Here is a 6,083-nt window from a genome sequence, read left to right on the forward strand (position 1 = left end):
ACCAGCTGCAGTGATTTTGGAGCCCCCAAAAATAAAGTCTGACACTGTTTCCACTGTTTCCCCATCTATTTGCCATGAAGTGATGGGACCAGATGCCATGATCTTAGTTTTCTGAATGTTGAGCTTTAAGCCAACTTTTTCACTCTCCTCTTTCACTTTCATCAAGAGGCTTTTTAGTTCCTCTTCCCTTCTGCCATAAGGGTGGTGTCATCTGCATACCTGAGGTTATTGAGATTTCTCCCAGCAATCTTGATTCCAGCTTGTGCTTCTTCCAGCCCAGCGATTTTCATGATGTACTCTGCATATAAGTTAAATAGGCAGGGGACAATATACAGCCTTGATGTACTCCTTTTCCTATTTGGAACCAGTCTGTTGTTCCATGTCCAGTTCTGACTGTTGCTTCCTGACCTGCATATAGGTTTCTCAAGAGGCAGGTCAGGTGGTCTGGTATTCCCATCTCTTTGAGAATTTTCCACAGTTTATTGTGACCCACACAGTCAAAGGCTTTGGCATAGGGGGGCTGCCTTGTAACTCAGCAGCCCTAGGCACCCCCATGGGACAGAGGCTGGAGTGTGGCCGAGGGCGCCTGTGGGTCTTCAGGCTCCTCATGGTTGAGCCAGTCGGTCCCATGCTGTGTATCTGCCGCCCACTGCTGGTGACAGGTGGAGAAGGCAATGGCAACCCACTCCAGTACTCTTGCCTGGAAAATCCCATGAGTGGAGGAGCCTGGTAGGCTGAAGTTCATGGGGTCATGAAGAGTCGGACACGACTGTGTGACTTCACTTTCACTTTTCACTTTCATGCATCAGAGAAGGAAATGGGCAACCCACTCCAGTGTTCTTGCCTGGAGAATCCCAGGGACAGGGCAGCCTGGTGGGCTGCCATCTATGGGGTAGCACAGAGTCGGACACGACTGAAGTGACTTAGCAGCAGTAGCAGCAGCAGTCAATAAAGTAGAAATAGATGTTTTTCTGGAACTCTCTTGCTTTTTTGATGATCCAGCGGATGTTGGCAATTTGATCTCTGGTTCCTTTGCCTTTTCTAAAACCAGCTTGTGACCTCTTAGGTATTTTCTAAGAAGATTGAGGCTTTCTGTATAGCTCTCTTCCTTGAGTCCTCACCAGAATCATCCTCGACAGTCCCTTCATGGAATGTAGGCTGTTTTTAGCATACACTTTGAAACTCTTTCAGCCTCTAACCGATACCCATTTCCAAAGCTACTTTTACATTTTTAGGTATTAGTCATGGCAGTACACCGCTCTTGGTACCAGTTTTCCATCTTAGTCTACTTGAGCTGCTCCGGCAAAGATAAACTGAATGGCCTACAAACAATAAACTTGCATTTCTCACAGTTTTAGAGATTAGAAGTTCAAGATCAAAGAACTAGCAGATTCAATGTCTGATGGGAATAATGTGTTAGTTCAGAGATGGTGGAATATTTTGGCTGTGTCCTCACATGAAGGGGCTGGGAATCTCTCTGGAGCCTCTTTTTATAAGGGCACTAATCCCATTCATGAGAGCTATACCCTCAGGACCTAATCATGTCCTAATACCATCACCTTTCGGATTAAGATTTTAACAAATTATTTGGGGTGGGGAGGGACATAAACATTCTTATTTTGACAAAACCAAATATATTTAGCATCAACGGATCAGCAGGAGAATGAAGGCAGTTTATTCAGGAGGAAGCAAAAAAAAAAAAAATAGTAAGCTATTCCAAATTTTTAGATTTCACACCATTAAAAGATCATCCCAATTCTTTCATTGAAATTAAAATGGTATAATATCAATTATTATTGAAGATAAGTGAATGCATGTTTGAGTTTGTTAATATTTTTATAAAATATTGTCAAATATGTTTAGAAGATAACCATTTGGTTTTAAACTGGCTTACATGGGTTTGGGTGGACTCTGGGAGTTGGTGATAGACAGGGAGGCCTGGCATGTTGCAGTTCATGGGGTCGCAAAGAGTCGGACATGACTGAGCGACTGAACTGAACTTTTCCATTACAATGAGACTCATTCTTAATGTGCTTAGAAACTTAGAGTAATAAAGAAAAGAACTACTGATGATCTCTTGAAAATTTCTATTATAAATTATAACCATTTCCTATTCTCACAATTTCCCCACTGTTTGCAAACAAGATGTGATCTACCAAGAGTAAAATCACCGTCTTCTTATCAACTACACCGAAAATATTCTTAGCTAAGTGATAACAAATAGCAATTCAGTGCTGATTTCCTTTTCCTGGGTTCTGAGATCAGTTGAAACATCAATTATACACTTCAAGAAGATCTGAGAAACATCACATAAAGATACCATTCAACAGAGATGATTTGTTATTCACATAAAGAATTGTAGAAAGCAGGTTTTTTGAAATGTGGTAAGTACAATAGTTTCAAATGATTTTTAGCCACACAATTGGTTGATACCAGCTCCTATAAATACATGGCCAATAATCATCAGCCTATCCAAAAGTTCTTATCTGGAGACATTTCCTCTAAAAATAGATGACCATTATCTCCATTTAGGCCTCTTTGGCCACTCTTAGCATTTGCAATGTGTACATAATTCTGCCACATACGGGACAATTGCTAGAATACTAATTCAATGAGCTTCTCTGAAAAAGAAAAACAAAGTTCTTTTTGGTGAAATATGTTTTAGAAATGCTACAAACCATACCTACCTCTTGGAGATTTACAATGCACATGACCACTTGAAAAGCTCTGAAAGGAAAGGATTAGTTTGATATTGCTTAACCCAGTATTTCTCAGGTAAATTTTTCCACAGAAAACAATTTCTTATGGAATACATATTTACACCCCAATGATAAAAATTAATAAATGTTTGAGAAAATTCTCAGAAAGAAATATTAAATATTGATTGATTATATCTTTCTAGTACTAAAACACATCATGGTAAAATGATGCATCAGGAAACCCAATAACATAATAAAGAATTTATTGTTGTTAATTGTCCAGTTGCTCAGTTGTGTCCGACTCTTTGCCACCCCATGGAGTGCAGCACACCAGGCCTCCCTAACCCTCACCATCTCCTGAAGTTTGCCCAAGTTCATGTCCATTGCCTCAGTGATGCCACCAGCCATATCACCTGAAACCCTTTTCTCCTTCTGCCCTCAATCTTTCCCAGCATCAGGGATTTAGAAATAAAAAAGAATTTTAGAAGAATGTTTGAAATCCATATGTAAACATGAAATATGACCTAATGATTTTTCTCAAGCTAATTCACAATAAGGCTAGAAAAGTCAAATTACTAAGGTTCAACAAATATCTTAATGGTGGAATGATAAGAAAGCATATAATCACTAAATTTTTATTTCTGTTTAAAGTTAAATTCTATGCATATTAAAAACTTTTAATTTAATTATAGTGAGTACTGGTGAGATTGTGGGAAATATGAATTCTCATACAATTAAGAGAAAGTATAAAGTGGTGGGATAGTTTTAGAGTAAAATTTAGCTATGTATACCAAAATTTTAAATGTGTATATTGACTGACCAAAAAGATTCACTGCCAGGAATTTACACTACCAATATACATTATATGGAAATAAAAGTATACGTATCTTTGTTACGACAAAACAGTGATTTTACTATTGCTAAATCACACCTTATTTGCAAACTGTGGGGAAATTATGAGAATAGGAAATGATCATAACTAAAATGTTCAAGACAACATCAGTAGTTCTTCTCTTTAGTACTCTAAGTTTCTAAGTATATTGAGTCTCACTGTAATGGAAAACTTAAGAAAGATGATTCATTGGAAAAGATCCTGATGTTGGGAAAGATTGAAGGCAGGACAAGAAGGCAGTGACAGAAGATGAGATGGTTGGATGGCATCACCGATTCAATGGATGTGAGTTTGAACAAACTCTGGGAGACAGTGAAGGGCAGAGAAGCCTGGCGTGCTGCAGTCCATGGAGTTGCAAAGAGTCGGATATGACTGAGTGACTAAACAACAACAATAAGAAAGATGAAGCCAGTTAAAGAACATTACAACATACTAACACATATATATGGAATCTAGAAAGATGGTAACGATAACCCTATATGCAAAACAGAAAAAGAGACACAGAAGTACAGAACAGACTTTTGAACTCTGTGGGAGAAGGTGAGGGTGGGATGTTTCAAAAGAACAGCATGTATACTATCTACGGTGAAACAGATCACCAGCCCAGGTGGGATGCATGAGACAAGTGCTCGGGCCTGGTGCACTGGGAAGACCCAGAGGAATCGGGTGGAGAGGGAGGTGGGAGGGGGGATCGGGATGGGGAATGCGTGTAAATCCATGGCTGATTCATATCAATGTATGACAAAACCCACTGAAATGTTGTGAAGTAATTAGCCTCCAACTAATAAAAAAAAAAAAAAAACCAAATGCAAACCAAAGGCAATATAAATATCTATTCACAAAAGAATTGGCACATGAATTACAGTAATTTCATACATTTGCATACAATGTCATCATTTTCTGACGAGATCTCAAATGTACATTCTTAATAACACTGAAGTTAAGACTATGGACTTCAGACTTTGCTGTGTGTGTATGTTAAGTTGCTTAGTTGTGTCTGACTCTCTGCGACCCTATGGACTGTAGCTTGCCAGGCTCCCTCTGTCCCTGGGATTCTCCAGGCAAGAATACTGGAGTGTGTTCCTACATCCTCCTCCAGTGGATCGTCCCAACCCAGGGATCAAACCCATGTCTCATGTCTCCTGCACCGGCTGGTGGGTTCTTTACCATTAGCGTCACCTGGGAAGCTCCTCGGACTTTGCTACCTGAGTTCAAATTCTGGCTATGTTACCAGCTGTGTGACTTCGGGAACTTACTTAACCTCTCTCTGCATCATTTTTCCATATGAAAAAGAGGAATAATAGTAGTACCTAAGTCATAGGATTGTTCTGAAGATTATAGCATGTTAGATGTTACTAATACCTCAAAAAAGTAAGATGCAGACTCCTACTTCCCAGGTGAGATGGAGACTAGTAGTACTACAAGGACATCTAGAAAAGCAGGATTGAAAAGAAGCAACAACGTAAATCATCAGCTTAAATAAGTCAGAGCTCTGTAGAAGCTACAAGGTGAAGAAGGGCAAACATTTTAGACAGCAGAATCTTGCAGAGGTGAGTAGATCTTATGCAGTTGCTTTCTCCAATTTGTCAATTCTGAATATAGGCCAGAGGCTAATAATCTGAGTTTATCCTGGACAAATGGCTGTAAGCAGAGACAAGAGGGGAAGGAGAGAATGTAGAATAGTTTTTGATGTTTTCACAAGGCTGGAGTCACAAAATTAGAGACATGAAGAGCCAAACATATGACCAGTTTTCTCCTTAAGACATCTGCTAAATTGCCCAGCTGTACATACCAGGAGGTAAATGTGTGAAGCTAAAATCTTCTAATAACAATGGAGTTTTCAGCGGTCTTGCTGTGATAAATTGCTAAAGGTAAGAGGTTAGGACCTGCAAAGGCATGAGGCCCTGATAAAACAACAAGCTGTTAGGTGAAATCTCTGGAGGGTTATGCCCTAGGAACCAGAAATGACTCAGAAGTAGAATCTTAACCTTACCAAAACCACAACCTAGACTTGTGCCATCTTGGTCTACCAGTGGATAAAGGTAATCAGCTCGCATTCTGCTGTCCAAAAGAGGAAAGTTTAAACCATTTCTGATTGAAGACAGTGTCATCTGGAGCCTCTACAATTTTAAACAAAGGTTCCAAAATTTGATGATAATTAGTAAACATCTTAAGGATTAGGACGAGATGTCCCAAAACAAGTGGGGGGGGCGGATCAGATATTAGAAATGAACATATAGGTGATAAAAATTTTGCAATTAGTAGACAAGGAAATTTTTGAATATGATTACTATTGACACTTGAACAACAGGGGCTTGAAACAAGACTTTTTTTTTCAATAAATACAGTCAACATGATTTGCAGTTAGTTGAATCCACAGATGAGAAGCACAGGATGTGAAATGTTGACTATGGGACTTGTGCAACCATGTGTTTTGATATCCTTGGTAGCCCTTGGAACCATTCCCCTGAAGTAGACTGTAATATGTTCAG

This window comes from Dama dama, chromosome X, assembly GCF_033118175.1.
Source record: "Dama dama isolate Ldn47 chromosome X, ASM3311817v1, whole genome shotgun sequence".
Classification (NCBI taxonomy): Eukaryota; Metazoa; Chordata; class Mammalia; order Artiodactyla; family Cervidae; genus Dama; species Dama dama.